Source organism: Psammomys obesus, unplaced genomic scaffold (genome assembly GCF_907164565.1).
Source record: "Psammomys obesus unplaced genomic scaffold, mPsaObe1.curated_primary_1811, whole genome shotgun sequence".
Taxonomy (NCBI): domain Eukaryota; kingdom Metazoa; phylum Chordata; class Mammalia; order Rodentia; family Muridae; genus Psammomys; species Psammomys obesus.
The window spans coordinates 15,358,621-15,377,545 of NW_026593286.1; positions in this window are offsets into that span (position 1 = coordinate 15,358,621).

Below are 18,925 nucleotides of genomic sequence, written 5' to 3' on the forward strand. Positions count from 1 at the left end.
TGTGTGTGTGTGTGTGTGTGTGTGTGTGTGTGTGTGTGTGTGTGTGTCCGTCTGTCTCTGTCTCTCTCTCTCTCTCTCACACACACACACACACACACACACTGATTTTACTGGGGAGTCAGACATCCTTGTACAGCTGAGAAAGATGATGTCTTCCCTGTGTAGCATTTTCTGTTTGTCTTTGGGCCAGTCAAATGCATACATTAATTATAGTAACATCAATACTGAATTATTATAGATCTAAAAGACCGTCAGTCACCCCACAGTAAAAGCCACCAGAGAGAATATCTCAAGAAGCCAGAGAAATCTTTCTTCCATAGTTCTAACAATAATCGTGGTCAAAACTCTGAGTCCATCGTTCCTCTTGATATCCAAAAAGACAAATACTACCCAAACTAGAGCTCACACAAAAGAACCTCTGAGTGGAAGTCACCTATATTAAATTGACTCTCTTTATCCCCTGTTTACTTAAGATAATTAATAAATATCAAAACTGAAGAGGGTAAAACAATCTTTTGACAGTATTTTTCTCTGGGCCATATGTTAGCAACAAGTTTAAAATAGCCTGACTCTCGACTTGATCTGCACTAGGAAGACGGTGCCCTGTTTTCTCAGTTGTGAAACTTTGAGTAAGGAGGTGGGAAGCATAAAGTCAGGGCTGTGCAAGCAGCTTGTGGGGTAGAGAGCTTTTCTTCCCATCCTGGTTTGTGTGGGTGAAACACACTCTGGAACATGTTTCTCCGCACATCCCACCCACTCTCCGTCCTTGTAGGCCTCGTTAGGAAACAGATTCTTCCAGTGGCCTCTGAAGTAAGGAAAACACAGGCTTGACTTATTCCTGGGAATAGGTAACAAATGAAGAAAAATGTAGAAAATGTTTGAACGAAGCTGGGGCAGCTCCAAACACAAAATAAGATACAGTGAATTACCATTCAGCCAGCTTGCAAACAATCACAAAGAAACACAAGCCAAAAGCATTTCTGCACATTTTGCATTCCTTTAGGAGAAAGAGACAAACAAGCTGTCATCAGCGAAGCATTCAGCATCTAGATCATGCCCAAGGCTCCATGGCAATTGGTCCCAATCTCCTCAGCCACCTGAGTTCCTTATTACTTGGGAATTAGGCTGTGTCCTCATGTTCTTCTAGACTCCATGTTCAATATACACATTTGTGTTCAATATACACAAAACACGTTTGCTGTCCTTTTATCTAAATCTTTGAAAATTCACACATCTAAGCAAAGGAAACCATCACTTCCAAATGTACATGTCTCTCTAACCTAGGTCACACCACTAACCAAACACACAAGTGCTGTCCTTGGCGTTTTGTGTCCTGTTTTATGTATTGTAGGGTTCTGGCTGTAGTGGAAGACAGGAAAGGGTCATGAGGAAGGCTCTGCTCGTATGGTAGGTCAACTTGTTAGGGAATGTCAGACTGCTGTGTAATTGAATGAATCAATATATATAGCCATAAGCAGAAAAACTCATCTCTGATCATCTTAAACACACACACACACACCTTAGCAATTAAGCGCACTGGCTGCTCTTCCAGCACTCACCTGTGGCTTCAGTCCCAAAAGGCCTCTGATGTCTTTTTCTGGCCTCCGGGAATACAAGGCACCAACATGGTGCACAGACATGCTTGCAGACAAAACACACATATACATTTTTTTTATTTAAATACCAAATTTACTATAAGCCCTTTGGAATCACATACAAACTATGAAAGCGTAAGCATTAGGCATGGAAAGCAAGCAAGACATGAGGTAGGCTAAGTTACATCGCTAGAGAACAGATGGCTCAGTCATCCACTTTATATCCTTACAGATGATGATCTGACTCCCCCCCTCCCTGACTGAGCCTCATTGCTTCATCATACACACTCCAGCTTCAGCGCCCCAGAAGAGAATAGGTCTGGACAAGAATGGATGCATGTCTGCCGAGGTACAGAGAGTAGACAGTGGAATAAGCTGGCAGCAAATGCTGGGAGTGGTACTGGGAAGTAGGTGCTAGAGTCCATCCTTCCTAAAACAAATGTTCAGGGGCAGATGATGGCTTTTCCATAAAACCATCTGGGGGTTGTTGCCAGAGTGCTGTTCAAGCTCTGAGTACCTTGGGACTATGTAATCTACTATCAACCTTCTCCTGGGACTTCTTCCTCTCTAATGTGTCCCAGGTTCATAAACTATCCCCTATAGGCAAACGTGTTTTTTGTGTTTTCTAGTTCAATATTATTTAATAACCAGTTTTATTATCTTATGAATAGAGAATGTTTTCCAGTATTAATAATTACATGTTATATTAAAAAAAAAAAAGACACGAAGTTGGGAGGGATGGAGAGGTAGGGGTGGATCTGGGAGGAGTTGGGGAAGTTGGGTGTGGATCTGATCAAAACACATTGTATGAAATTCTCAAGACATCAATAAAATATTATATTAAAATCATATTCTTCTTTACTGTGATCCAATAAAGGGCTTTTAGTGAGACTAGCATTTCATCTTAATGGTATTTGGAACTATCTTTCATTTCATTTCAGATTTTCCTTTACTCATAACTGGATAACATTAGTCACTCACACTCAATTAAGGATAGGGGTAACTATTATATGTATACTTATAACAGCATGGCATCTTTCAGATAGGTAAAAGTTTTTTTTTTATTAGTCATCATAGCCTGGGTTCCCTAGGAAACTCTCAATAATAAGACTGATGGGTGAGGGCAGTTAGATCAAGGGCCAGGTTACAAGAAGTGCCAGAATCTGTGAATGTTCTGCATGAGAGACTTCAGCATATGATGAATTCTGGAGAGGAAAGAGTGTTCCACCCAGGGCAAGGTCCAAGACTCTATGCTCTCACATGAACCACTTGACAGTCATAGGCTGCCACCATGGAGGGGCTAGAAGCCAGTCCCCTCAAGCAAAAGATTATTTTTTCTGGAGAGAGACTCAGTAGTGAGCCATTCGCAGCTTCTTTGGTCCTCCATGGTAACCCGGATACCACAACACAGCATAAACTCCATCTTGTCCTTATACTTTCCATTGAGGCTAATTTTTAAGCTATAACTGATATTCCTCTCGGTTTGCTACACATTCTGCTACCTTCCTCTCTCTCTCTACTTAGCTCTCCCGTTGAATGTGATAATGTACCTAGCTCCCCCCACCCCTCCCCGCAAAAGGATCGAGATACTGGTTAATGGCATGGTCTATACACATCAAGACTTTTGTCTAAATACCATCAATATGGGTAAGGGTGTGCCAAGACTTGCACTAATGAATCATCTGGAGCCAAACAAAATCTTGTCTGATTTCATTGTGCAAAAGCAATTTTACCTTTCTGGATGGTCAGGATTGATTGTTCCTGCCTACATGTTGACTCTTTCTACTTGATGGTTGATCTTTTGACTCAAGGATCTCTAAGTCCTTTTAGAATTCCTTCCTTTCAGGATGTTTTCTTGCGGTGTGGAAAAGTTTGCCAACATTCCGAGAGTTATGCGATTAAAATTTTCTTTAAAGAATCACTAGCTGTGGTTTAAGTATTCAACATCTGTGGGACACAGAGTATATGAAAAGTCACTGATTTGTGTATGTGTTTGAATATTGCAACATGGAAGAGACCTCCTCTTCTATGCAGGTTATTATCTCTCATCTAGTACCTCATTTTGGCCTTCAGAGATTCTTTTTATTCCTAGTCAGGTCATCAGGTATCATGGTTCATTATAAGACCAATAAGGTCTATTGCCATGTGGCTGCTAACACAGCTTCCTTACTGCAAAGTTGCTCCAAGGGTCTAATGCAATACAGTGGATCAGATTTCCCAGCACAGGCTAGCTAAGGGCCCGTGGGAAAGAAAGACAAGCTAAATATATCCAAATTATCAGTCTATTCCTATCAAGATACAGACTGACCCTTATCATGGGAATCCAATTGAAAACAAAAATCCTAGCAAGGGACCATTCCTTTTTAGTCATTTTTTTGCCTTTTAGCATCATTTAGTGTACCAGTGGCCACAGTGACAGTATGTGATAGTATGTGAAATAGGAATCCCTGGGATTCCTGTTTCCACTAAACCTGGCAAATACATTGTTCCTGTTGTGGATGCCCAAATCCCACATTCGAATCTTCTTAAGACAACTTCTGTTGTCAATTCCCCACAGGTCAATTCAGCAGAAAAAAAAAATATGAATACCTGAAATCTGCATAAAGTGTGTTTACTAGTAAGCGCTCTTAGGAATAACACCTGTGCAGAACAAGAAAAACAACCACATTAGGAAGGGGCTGGTTTCTGTTCAGCTACAACAGAGGCATCTGGAACTAAAGTTATCTTAGTTAAAAAAAAAAAAAAAAAAAAGGAAGGAAGGGAAAAAAAAGGAAAGGAAAGGAAAGGAAAGGAAAGGAAAGGAAAGGAAAGGAAAAAAACCCAAAACATGGTACTCTTTCCCTGAATAGGCTTTGTGCACAGGCTACCTTCTGAAAACACTCAAAAGAGACAGCTTCCTTTAAGCTCAATTCTTATAGAGTTCATCAACCATGATCAGCCCACAGCCCTAAGGTGAGCTGAGAGCTCTAGGGATATCTCTTGGTGCATAATTGTGTCTTCTGATCCATCTCTTGACCAAGACATGTCGGTTAATACATTCCTAACAAAAGCAATCATTTTACTGAGCAGAATAAAGTCTTAGGCTACATACACACTCACAGACACACACACACTCACACACACAATGCTTGATGGGCCTAGGGACTAAAATTAAAACATTCTTTGCAATCCCTTTAGAACACAAAAAGAAATAGCTTTTGCTCTAGCAAAGGAGTCTATCACCAACTCTAGGCTCCCCCCACCCCATGCCAAAAAAAAAAAAAAAAAAAGAGATGGTCAGTGGAATATTCTACTTCGGAAAAATTACAGTAAAAGGAAAGGAAGGAGGTAGGAGGAGGAAGAAAAAGGAGAAGGGGAAGAAAAAGAGGAAGAGAAAGAAAATGATGTTTATTTGCTCCCCTACTCTACATCAAGGTATGATGAAGCATGAAGGCCTTAATATGTGTAATTCTCTGAACTTGCTCTTCTATCCTCCAGGACTTTAAGAAACAAATTTATTTTCTCTTAAGAAGTTTAAGGTATGTCCTTAGTCCTGAAGATATCACACACTTCACGCATGAAGGAACTGAGCTGGAACTGACCTAAAACCCTCCTCCATGAGGACTACCTTTCATACTACTGGAAGGAACTATATAAGCTGCAAATAGAGGAAAGCAATTGGCAGTTTTCCCCAGCCATGACTCCTGTGAACAGAAATGACTAGTATAGGAAGATATCCCTAAAGGTGAAATAATGACATTCTTTGATTGTATTTAAGGCCCTCTCAACAGGGGGAGAAATCGTACCTGGTACTAAAAACCTAGCCAATTGCCCAGAGACAGTAAAGTCATAAATCTTAGAGAAGAACATATACTGCCACTTTCCTAAACAAAAACCAAACTTAACTGTGTTCTAAATACTCATATTTGTACCCACAGATAAGTGCAGCTCTCGAGTCATCAAGAAGCTTTGTTTGAAGACCATGGAGATCATTGCCAAAAGGAACAACTGCTCAAAATACATTGACTGTGGGGAGCTAACTGATACATATGCAACACAAACTCTTCACCTAAGGCTCAGGGAACATAATGGGTGAGGGAGCAGAGGACCAGAGCCAGAGTAGTGTTCAGAGACTCTGTGTTCCGGATATCACAGGGAAGCCATGCCCATGAAATCGCAACAATATGGCTGCCTCACCAAGCCCTGGACAATAACACTAGTTGGCATGCCAAAGTGGATGAGTGGATAGGGGAACTCTTCTTGTGCCCCAACCCTGGGTAAAGAGCTACAAGTAATTAATGGCTGATGAGAGAGGGAGAATTAAGTCTTCCCCAGGGATAAGCCACCTAACTTATTGTCTAGTTATGAGTGGTTAGCCCATATATATATGCAACACTAAAAGAACTCAGTTTCTTTCGTCCTCTCTCTCACTCTCTCTCTCAAATCGTGATCAAAGTGGTCATGATTTCTTCTTCCACCTTGAGGAATTTACAAGTATTAGAACTATTTCAAACATCAAATATGTTCATTCTTTTAAACATTTGTTCCCAAACACAAATCTTCCTTAACATTTCTTTTTAATTACATTTTTATTTTTTACATTAATTACATTTTATTCACTTTATATCCCAGCTGTAACCCCCTCCCTCATTCCCTCTCAATCCCATCCTCCTCCCTCATCTCCTCCCATGCCCCTCTCCAAGTCTACTGATAGGGAAGGTCCTCCTCCCCTTCCATCTGACCCTAGCCTATCAGGTCTCATCAGGACTGGCTGCAATTTGCTCCTCTGTGGCATGGCAAGGCTGCTCCCCCCTCAGGTGGTGGTGATCAAAGAGCTAGCCACTGAGTTCATGTCAGAGACAGTCCCTGTTCCCCTTACTAGGGAACCCACTTGGATTCTGAGCTGCCATGGGCTAATTGTGTGCATGGGTTCTGGTTAGATCCATAAATGGAGCTTGGTCCTTGGTTGGAGAATAAGTCTCAGAAAAGACCCCTGTGCCCAGATATTTTGGTTCTGTTGCTCTCCTTGTGGAGCTCCTGTCCTCTCCAGATCTTATTAACTCCCCCTTCTTAGTTGCCACATTTCTTCTTGAAAGTGTTTCCAGGTAAATTCACTCTTCACTTCTATACTTAACAGTATTCTGTTCTTCATACTCCACATCTCCCCTGAACATAAAATAACATACAAAAACTAACGTGCAGTGCTGAATGAACGCCTCCGAGCTGAAGAGTATTTACTGCTTTGAACCTGAGTTCAGTTTAATTCAGGTGGCTTGCACCATCGGTAAATCCAGTTTTAGGGATATAATGCCTCTGGCTTCTACAGACACTTGCTCTTATATCCAAATACCCACATGTAAACAGATACATACACATACTTAAAAATAACGAAATAAACCTTTAAAAATCTAACATATAGTGGTTGTCTTGAAAATCCAACATCTGCTAGGCCTTGACACAAATCTGCTAGTTTTTCACTCAGTCAGTTTGCCTCTAGTAAGAAAAGTGTTAATCCTGCCTCAAAAAAAAAAAAAAAAATCTCAATTATTCTTAAGACTTAGAATCCTAGAATTCATTTTACTAAGGAAAAATTCCCACAAACACTTGCAATAGATTGTTAGACCCTAAAAGAAAGGTCAGGCTTGGTAATTTATATAGTAACAATAAGCAGATATGATTTTGTTTTAATATGCTAAAAGATAATCTATTCTAATGCCACAAAATTATGTCTTTTTTTGTTGTTGTTGCCTCTAATAGCATATATGCAATTTCAGGCCTCAAGGAAGCTGTGGAACAGTACAAAACATTTCTTATATAGATGTGACACTATGGGGTCTAGATATTATCAGGCAAAAAAAAAAGCTTCTGTTAATGTTGGAAGCAGAGATTGTTCTTAAATATATTATCAAAACATTCTTCTTCTTAAAATATTTTGAAAGCATGTTTGATGCTGATACCAACATGAGATAAAGTTGCATCAAGCATAACAAAATGCATCGAGTTATTTCTTCCCAAATATCCAATAAATAAAGATACTGTGCCAAGGACAGAGCAAAACAAGCATATAAGATGATACTCATTATCCATTTCCCAGGACCTGAAGTTTGCCTTCTGATTGACAGTGTCACTATCTTGTGAACCTTCTGGCAAAGTCCAGAAAGTGTGCTAGGGTCTCATATTTAAAGTACCATCCAGTCCCCAGTATCTTGGAATAGATAGTCGTATTGGCATTTAAGCTTAATTAAGCTCCTAGGCTAGTATGGGACTTGTGCTCAACTCTCTCCAAAATCTCTGATTTCTGTAGAATATTGGGGGTTAGCACACCACAACTTCTATATGGACAAAATTCTTTCTGCTGGCTATTTTTGTAAATAAAGTTTTACTTGAATACAGCCCTGCTCATTTGTGTACATGATTCAATAGCAGAATTGAACAGTTACAGTACAGACAATGTTACTCAATGATGAACAATTACTATGTGACCCTTAATAGAAAATGGTTTATCTTTTTCTTTGACTTCTACAGTATAGCATAACACAGTGGTTTTTGACTTTAGGACAATTTTGCTCACCTGGAGTTATTGCTACTATGTGAAATTTTGTTCCTTTTGTTCTTGTTTGTTTGGTTGGTTGGTTTTTTTGTTTTTATTTTTTTCATACAATTGACACATGGGTGGTTAGAGGCAAGATGCTGATAAACATCCAGTGATGCCCAGAACAACCCTTACAACAAGATTCATCTCGTCCACATTAAATCATCCAGTGTGCTGAGGCTGAAGAGAGCGTGGCAACACTCTGAATGCTGGAAAGCCAGTGGGCCAATGGGAAAATCAGCACAAACTTTAATATCCAGATCATCAGACAGCAGTGTTACACAGTGGGAACTCAGAAAAATTTCACCAATAATTGCTCCAATCTCAGATACTGGTAAAACAAGTTCTTGTGAAATAAGAATTGCTGAAAGTATGGTAAAGTGGGAAAAAAAATCTCAACCCCTTCCATTACTCTGAGCAAAATATTCACTATCTTCCATTCTGCAGGGAAGTAAACACAGAGGTTCCCTAGTGTAGAACACAGTAGACCATGACTAGGTGAGAGCATGTGACAAGAGCAGTAGAACTCAAGGGACAAATGTACACCAAATACCCAAGCCTTAGCAAATAGAAAAGTTAGAAAGACGAATATGTATGTTTGTGTTAAAATGAACCTCATTCTTTCGTTTGTTAATTAAAAGATGTTTTAAAAACATCTCTTAAGATATCTTACTACACCTGAGCTGTACTAGATACCACACCAACAATTTTAAATCAATATATTTTCTGTCCTTCAAAGAAACAAAAACTCAACAAGATATCATGCCAGTGCAATAGATGGTGGACTTACAAAAATATAGTGTCATACATTTTGACTGGAGGTAAAGAGATGACCCAAAAAGGTTTCTTACCAAGGAAAGTCAGAAATAGCTTTTCTACTTCTTGACAGCTAGAGAACAGAAAGTCAATGCTTTCAGGATTTGGGGCAGAGAGCAACTAACCCTGTGTCCCCTTAAACGCCAGACTCACATCAATTGTTAGAGCAAAATAATGATCGTTACATGCAGCAACACTACAAGAGAATTACCTTCTCCTGTCCATCTTCTCTCTTGGGACATGGTCTTTCTCCAGTGCACCAAGGTGAAAAGCAAAGAAGAGAGAAGACAAGGTCCAGAATACATATGATTTCCTTCAAGAGGTTTTATCCAAGTACTGAAGAGATGGCTCAGTGGTTAAAAGTACTTCCTTTTCTTGTTGAGAACCCAGGTTCAGTCCCTAGCACCTACATATGACTCATAACTATCTACAGGGACAAGACATGCATGTAGTACACATACATACATGCAAACAAAATGCTCATATGTGTAAAGATATTAAAATTACATAATAATAATTAAAGCAAAAACCTTTTAAAAAGAAAAAAGGTGGAGGCATTATCTAGGAAACAACAGTGGCAGCAATGGAAATCCAGGGGAACATGGAAGGTTTTATTGAATATCAACTCATGGAAACAAATCCTGAATCAATGACCCTGTAGGGCCTGTCTAACATTAGACAAGGATCTCCCACAGTACAATGGTCCTGCCCTAACATATATGTATGTGTGTGTGTGTAATATATATTACATAATATATATATATATATATATATATATATATATATTTTTTTTTTTTTTTAACAGCACAAAGATGTCCCTCAGTTGAGGAATGGATACAGAAATTGTGGTACATTTACACAATGGAATACAACTCAGCAATTAAAAACAAGGAAATCATGAAATTTGCAGGCAAATGGTGGGATCTAGAAAAGATCATCCTGAATGAGGTATCCCAAAAGCAGAAAGACACACATGATTGTATACTCACACATGAACTCAGGGGCTGGCTCTTTGATCACCTCCACCTGAGCGGGGAACAGCCTTACCAGTCCGCAAAGGAAGACAATGCAGCCAGTCCTGATGAGACCTGATAGAGTAGAGTCGGATGGAAGGGAAGGATGACCTCCCCTATCATTGGACTGGGGGAGGAGCATAGGAAAAGAAGAGGGAGGAGGGTGCGATTGGGATGGGGTGGGGTACAAACTGAATAAACTGTAATTAATAAAAATAAATAAAATCTAAAAAATAAAAGACACCGTGGCTCACAATCACCTTTATCATTCTAGTTCCATAGTGTCCAACACTTTCATCTGACCTCCACCAGCACCAGACATGCGCATAGTATGCTGACTTAAATGTAGGCAAAACCCTAATAAACACGAAACAAAATAAATAAATCTGAGTGCAAAAAAGAAAAAGTTGAGAGAAGCTCTAATGGGACTGAATAATGCACAGGAGTTAATCAGCAGTGATATGGAAGTTAAGTGCCTTACCCATACATAGAAAATTAACAGATTTCAAAGCAAGATGGCTCTCTACAAGAAATGCTTTACAGCAACAGCTATAATTTGCTATGAAATTCTCTTCCAAACATCACTTATTTAGTAATAAATATGTAAATTTGCATATCGGTCTAAGAAAAGCATAACTTCTTGCAGCAAGAAGGCATCAGCATATGCTGGCACCAAGCTCTTAGACTCTTCAACCTCCTGAACTATGAGTTAGAGGAACCCCAGTTTATTTGAAAAGAAGGAAAGGGGAAAAAAATTGAAGAGCATAGCTCCACTAGAACATGATAGAATATATGTGCCTGCTGGAAGGAGTTAGAAAAGGCTGTTGTTGTTAATTTTTTTTTCATGTTTTCCAAAATGAGAAGTTAATATAAAAGGTTTAAAGTTCAAGAGTTTAGGGGTACAAATGTAAATACTGTGCTAAATAAATCATCCTGAAAAGTTGAACATAGTTTTCTATGCTGCTACTGAGGAGAAATATTGGGAACAAGTTTCTTTGCAACTTAGAGTGGTAAAATGAGGAATAATCCATGTATAATTGCTCTTGTTAAAAGGTCCTTATCACTTCTGCCCTACCCATTCATGGTATGTGTTCAGAGAGTGACTATTAATGGTTAAGGTGATGCTATCTACCTATGTTTTTATTGCATCATCTCAAATGACCCATGCAATGATGAGTGACATGGTAGCTATGACTGTTTAAAAGTCCAAGACTTAACAAATACCCACTTCGATTGGAAGACCTTGCACTCTTCCCCCAGTGTGCTGCCCCAACACTGCCCAAACATGAATGACTTTGATTAGCCTGAATTCTGGGTCCTCGGGATTAAACATTCTTGAAGAGAAATTAAAGAGCTATTAATTTACAATCAGGCCACTGGGGGAAAAATCTTCAAAGAACACTTTTGGATAGGCACGGAGAAGATCAAATGGAATACTTTGGTGCTGTGGCCAGGTTTTCTTTGATAAGTCCCTAAGGTCTTTTAAGGAATTGCTAGGCACTGAACAGCTTATAAGACACTGGCGATCAGAGATAAATGTGTCATCATTTTGGCCCTTTTTGTTTTCTCTCTTAATTGAACTATAATTTTTACACTTGTCAAAACAGCTGGTTGTTTGTTGCCAGGAGGATCATATTTGAACTCACTGTTATTTCTCAGTATCTAGTAAGGTGGGTACTATATAGTAATGGTCCATACATGTTTGTGTGATGAATGAACAGGTAAGTAAATGAATAAATAGCAAGACAGAAAAGGGCCAACAATGAACTTGGCTCAGACTAACGGCAGAATCAGGAGAGTTCTCCCACACCCTTCTCCATTCTTTCTATCCAACTCACTTGTGTGGTGGCTCTCTACTATTTTTATAACTTGTTTTATTTTTCTTATTACTAAATTATTTACATCTAGAGATAGTGAGTATTTGTCAATCTTTTGAACTATTCATAAGACTAGACAGCAACAAGATATGAAACAATACAGAGTCCACGAATGAGTACAATAAGATATGAAACAATACAGAGTCCAGGAATGAGTACAATTCACTGGCCCTTGCTGACAAGTTCCCATTATCAGAGATGAAAGCTAATCAACAATACATAGCTGGATAATCAAAGCTATTCAACACATTCTTAATCTAGCCATCTGGGCACCACAAGAAACCTTGAATGGATAGGAGATCTAAACATGGATATTTTAGCTTCTTTTCCTGTGATAAAACACTCTAACAAACAAACAAACAAACAAACACACACACAGACAGAAGCTACGGAGGAGAGTCACAGTAGTAACAGTAGCTTGAAGCAACCGATCATATTAAATCTTGGGTCCATCATCAGGAGAAAGCAATGAATGCATACTTACTAGTGCTTAGCTCTCTCCTTCCAGGATGTTCGATCTAGGGAATGGTGCCACACACAGTGGGGGGTCTTCCCACCTCAGTTAACATAACCAAGGTCATCCCTCGAAGTATGGCCAGAAGCCCATCTCCCAAGCGACTCTAGATTCTGTTGAGTTTGGTATTATCATTAACCATTACAATAATTCTACTGCACTTACTTAGAAAAAATAACAGAACATTCCTAAAGTCACAGTCTGTCTCTTTGCATTATTATTGGTTCAATAAAGAGCTACAAAGTCCATAAGTATATGTATCAAGGTACATTAATACATACCTATGGGATCGATAAAAAATGGATTTGACAACTCAATAAGTATCTATTGAGTCTGTTAATATCTAATGAACTGAGCACTGTATTGTGAGATAGCTGGGTTTGGAGTCATGCATATCACCACAATTTCTGGAAAGCAAGCATATGGTTAAAGTTGTGCTTAGAAGAATGTTTATTAGAAATGAAAGGATCCATCAAAAAAGAATCTTCTCCCCTAGTTATTTTTTTCCAATGAAAATTTATTTATTTATTTATTTTTATTGCATAGCAACATGTCACCAAGAAATGTAAAGGTCCCTAGAGAAAGGTCATCACTGGAAGTTTCCTTTTTTGCTTTTAAGATTATCCAACATTAAACAACTGGTATGTCTTGCATGTAACTTGGCCTCCATATGCAACCTGACTAGCATCTGTTGAACAACTGGCAGGGAGAGAAAAACAATCCATCCTCTTTTCTTCAATTACACAAAAGCAGAAATCATTGGAAAGAATTTTGTTTCTGCTGTGATTGGCATTCGCCAAGGTTTCCGGAGCCAGCAGCATAACCAGATGTTTCCCCAGCAATAGGTACGGATTCCAGGAGACAATTCCACTCGTTGTGACACTCTAAAGCACATTTCCTGAGATGCTCCTAAGAGCCAAGCATCAGCCTAGATGCTGGAGAGGCAAAGTGAAAAGGTAGGGAAAAGTGCCTTCTATTCAGCATCTTCCTCTCTAGGAAAAAGGTTCGACAGGTCAACAAACTCACTGGCACTGTAACAGATTCAGGGTTAAGTTCTGCTCATGAGCATCTACTTTAGTTTCAAGTGGTCACTGAAGAATGATCAGGAATGTCTAAGAAAGGAAAGGCTGTAGAGAAGGGGCATTTCAAACAATGAACATAGAGATGCAAAACATCCCTGAGAACTTTGAGCATCACCAAATAAATGTGAGAGGACAGCAGAGATGAAGCCAATGATGCTGGGAAGGAAAGTTATGGCCAAATTGTGGAGAAAAGCTTTGCTCTTGAAAGAAATTATGAAAGGGGTAAGTGGCCAACAGGCACTAATTGAAAATCTAATATATTCTAAAACAAACAAGACCCTTAAATTCCTGGTGCTTCAATTTCTTTATGATTGTAGTTTTACTTTAAAAAAAAAAAAAAGCTCTGATGGGTTCCTTAATTCCTCTCTAATATCGACTTTGAGAGCGACATGATTCAGACCTAAAAACACAAATAAAACGATCTATGTTTTTACTTCGTGTGATCATGATATTGCTGGGCTGAAGGACTGAGGGAAACCCTGGAGGGAGCATAAAATGAGCTGTCACTTAAGTATTTGCCAATTGAGGGTTTAGTGTCATGCTGAGAGGCGACAGCTTCAGCCAAACTTTTTGTTCTTCCATGTGTATTAAAATACAATACGGCTTTGTAGATCTAGCCAATGGGAACAAGTAAGAATAAAATGAAACAAAACACAATGGAACCCTTCTTCCAGAGTCAAGGCCAAAAGTATCCACTATTAAAGTGTTGCTTTGGTCCACTTAGAATCCTGGAATATAAATGACTTCTCAACCAAAGTTTAATTGTTTTCTCTACAAAACACATTATTTAGAGACTGTAAAGATAAACTACAAGTCTACAAACCAGAAACAACAATTGGTAAAGCACATACCTAATTTAATATATCTTAATATACATTTATAATATATAATACAATAAATTATGATATATATTATATGTCATAATACAACAATTACACATTTAATATATATATCAAAAACCTCTTTTGTTGCTGTTGTTGTTTTTCGATATAGGGTTTCTTTTTGTAGCCTTGGCTGTCCTGGACTTGCTTTATAGACATGATTGGCATCAAAGCCACAGAGATCTGCTTGCCTCTCCCTCCCCTGAGTGCTGGGATTATAGGCATGCACCACCATGCATGGCTTCTCTAAAGGACTCTTAATACTCATCAATAAGAAAAAAGTTCAATATAACAATTAGCAAATGGTATGAATAATATATATATATATATATATATATATATATAGAGAGAGAGAGAGAGAGAGAGAGAGAGAGAAGTTAAGCTCATGTAATAAAGATATACATATCCTAGTTACCAGTGATAATGACAATGAGGTACCACCTATGTGGTGCTTTGAATAGGAATGGCCTCATAGGCTGAAATATTGGAATGCTTGGCCATAAGAGAGTGGCACTCCTTAGGAGAGATTAGGAGGTGTGGCCTGGTTGGAGGAAGTGTTTCACTGGGAATGTTCTTTGGGGATTCAGAAGGCCAAGCCAGGCTCTGTGGCTCTCTCTTTTCTGCTGCCTTTGGAACTGGAGGTAGAATTCTCAGGGCATGTGTGCTGCCATGCTCTTCACCATGAACTAACCCTCTGAAACTGTACACAAGCCTCAGTTAAATGCTTTCTTCTGCAAGAATTGCCTTGGTCATGGTGTCTCTTCACCACAATAGAACACTGGCTAAGACACTACCCCTATTAGAATTTCTAGGCATCAAATGCTGTCTAGCAAGGATGCAGAACAGCAGGCATGTTCAGTCATTGTCTGGGGTGATGTAAATGGTACAGACCTCTTCCAAAATTAAGTATACTTTGGCCATCTCATCCAAGGACTAAAGCCCCAGGTATTTACTCAATAAGATTGGAATTTCATATTCACACAGAAACCTGCACAGGAATAATGACAGCAGCTTTTCTAAAATAATTGCCCAAGCAAAAGGCATCCACGATGTCTTTCAATAGATGCACAGATAAGTCATCCATAGTGTGTCTTTAAAGTGGAATATTATTCAGCAAATGAATTTGGTCTGGGGGAGAAGAAAATTTAAAGGCAGATGGCTAAATCGATGACACCAGTCTGGAAACAAATACATATCACGCCAAGTCTATGGTATTTTGGGAAAGGTGACACTGTGAAGAAATTAAAAACTCATAGTTCTTTAGGACTGTAAACAGGGAAAGATGACTAAGTAGAGAACAGAGAAACTTTAGTACAGTGAAATTTATGTATGACATGTAATGATGAATACTTAAGACATAATTAATAATAACGACCAAAATTGGGGCTGGAGAGCTAGCTCCGTGGTTAAGAACACTGCTGCTCTTCCAATTCCCAGGTTCAATTCCTAGAACCCACACGGCAGCTTCCAACTGTCTGTAATTGTAACTCCAGTTCCAGGGAATCTGATACCCTCACACAGATACATGCAGACAAAAACACCAATACACATAGACAGCAAACAAACAAAAAAAATAAATGTTAAGAAAATGGTCACCTATATTGAACTAAGGAAAACAAATGTACCACATAAATACTGCATTTTAATAATGAAAACTCATGGGTGTGTGCATGCATGCATGTGTGTGTTTAAAGGATGTTTATAATTATTCCCCATAGTATCTGCATGGTTCATTTGAATATCTGGAACTATTATAAAAAGCCATTTCCATTTATTAAAAGACAGGAAGATGGAAAAGTTATCTGATTTGAAACAAACAAACAAAACCAGCTTAGCTCCAACAAAACCCCAAACTGACTCCTTATTGTAAGAAAGAGCTGGAACTGGGCTTCAAAATAGTTTGAAAAGCCCCATCAAGCCCCCCGTTTAATTCATTGGCAATCACAAAGAAAGCTGAAATTTCAGATTGAACTAGCCAAGGTCTTAGACTGCTGGACCACAGCCACACATGAGCCCTCTGCACATCCCAATCACTCTCCCTTAGTAGTTTCCTATGGCTGTGTAATAAACCCAGAGACTTACAGAAACACACATGTAATATATCACAGGTTGGGAGTCTGGGTCTGGGTGTGGATTACATGCATCTTCAAAATTGTCTCACAATCTAGTATCATTAAGATGTTGACTGGGCTGCATTTCATCTAAAGGGCGGACAGGAAAGAATCTATTCCAAGCTCATTGTTGCCATATTTTATTTCCTAATGTAAACTGTGCCCCATTGGCTTATGGGTTTGAGTAATTGGTCACCAGATGTTGGCACCATATGGAAAAATTGGAAAACCTTGAAGAAGTATAGCCTTGCTGGAGGAAGTGGGTCACTAGGGGGTGGGCCTTCCGGTTTTATACCCAGTTCCACTTTCTATATACTTTCTGCTTTATTTATTTATTTATCTTAATTTGGATGCAATGTGACCAGCCAGCCCCTGCTCTCCTTCCATGGTAGAGAGAGAGAGAGAGAGAGAGAGAGAGAGAGAGAGAATCTATCATATTGTAGTATCTAGGCTAGCCCCAAACTAGAGATCTTCATGCTTCAGCCTCTTGAGTGCCAAGATTACAGGCACATGCTATCACACTGGGATTCTTCTTTGTATCAAAAGACTGTGATAATAACTAACACGAGTGTGGCATCTATGTGTCAGGAAGTGCTCTATGTCTTAATCATCATTTTTAAAGGATTTTTTACAAAGTGCAGTTTCGAGGGATACTAAGTGACAGAGCCAGGATTTGAGCCCAGAGGCCTCCCTTCCTTGTCATCATTTGTGTATGATGTAAACTAGTAAAGCTAGGCATGAAAACAGTCTTTGAAAGGTCATAACATTTGAAAAGAAAACTGCTGCTCCACCACCTCCAAGTGTACTTTCCCCAGCACATTCTTTGCCATCTGGTTTATTCACACATTTTAATGAATGTTACTAGATGAAATTTTAGAGTGCTGTAGTCCATCTGCTGTGAGTAGGGTTGTAGCAATAGAACCTTAGCATTCTACTAGTCAATAAGCAAGACTTGTTGTTCAGTTCCCGTTTATAATCTATAGTCATCATCATTGATGTCTCCATGACAACAAATCTAATTTTAAAGAGGAAGATTGGCAATCTGCAGATTTGTAGATGGTGGTTTTCTAACATGTGAATTCATTATGTGGTGAAATATGTAATGCCTCATTGATGTGATGGGAAAGAAAAATAAATATGGATTTTTGTGGCCAGTTGGAGAGGAAGGAATATAACAAATATAATAAAAGTCAAAATGAAATGAGCACTACTAGGAAAAGAATAAGCAATATGGCAAGGTTGCTCAGAGATGCATGTTTAAGGATGAATTAGATGTCAAATTATCTCCCAATTTTTTGCTTACCCAGGCTCTCACTGTGGGCTAAAAATGGCAACTTCTTAAAAGTTCTCTTGCCAACTTAGAGATCAAAGGAAAAGGTGCATGTGCCCAGAGGGCCACCAAATGAGAGGCCATACAAACCTTCGCTGCTCAACTGCTAGACATCCATCTTTTACTGAATTTGCCTGTGTTTTGCTTGAGAGAAGAGAGTCTTTGAAAATCTGACACCAAGAGGCCTCCTTCGTCATGTTAAAACTGGATAGAAAGATGAGGTGTTTGAAAAATCCAAAAGAAGTCAGGCAGCATTCTCAAAGTTGGACCCTGGACTGATGTTATGTTGTGTTTCAAACAGGAGATCTACATAATAAATAAATGGGAAATTTCTTAAAATGCAGATTTTCCTACCATAGACCAAGGACTGGAAAAGTCTGAATTTGTCACTAGCTCCTAGGACATGCTTACACTAAACTATTAGTTAGAAAGAAGCCATTAGATATGAACTAAGTTTATAGCCTGTCACCAGAGTAATGTGACCAGTTGTGGTCCAGCTTTTATACCAAATGACTACTGATGGATGAGAGAAAAGAATCTTCAGAGTAGATCTCCACAGGTGACTTACAGTGAGTAATATATTCTACCCACTGAATGGCCGAACATAATAAATAAAAATAAAAATAATAATGGCTGAACACAATAAAAAAAGATGATTCAAGAGACACGTACACATAAGTGCTCCATGATTATCAGCATATTTCAAATGACTACTTATTTTTAACTATGTTTGCTCATGTGTACTTTTAACTTCAGCCATTTGATCCAAAGACTAACTTACTTTCTGATTTCTTCTTTGAGGTGTTGAAAAATAATACTGTGCACTTTAGTAAATATAATACTCTGCAGATAGCTCTGAGTTCTAAATAATTGACTTTCCAGGGAAGATCCATCAGGATGAATATATGTTTTAGGGAATGGGAATCTTGTGAGCTTGTTGGAGAATGCCCACCTTGAGGAGACTACAAACCTGTAGGTACAATGTTGTGTGTGAAAGAAAATGAATACTCATTTACAAAATAAAATTACAAATACAAACTAAAATTTTGAGCATATTGTTTTTCTATCACGTGTAGTCCCTGGTTCAAAAAACAGATCCTCTCTGGTAAGTTAGCTTATTTGAAACTATGAATGA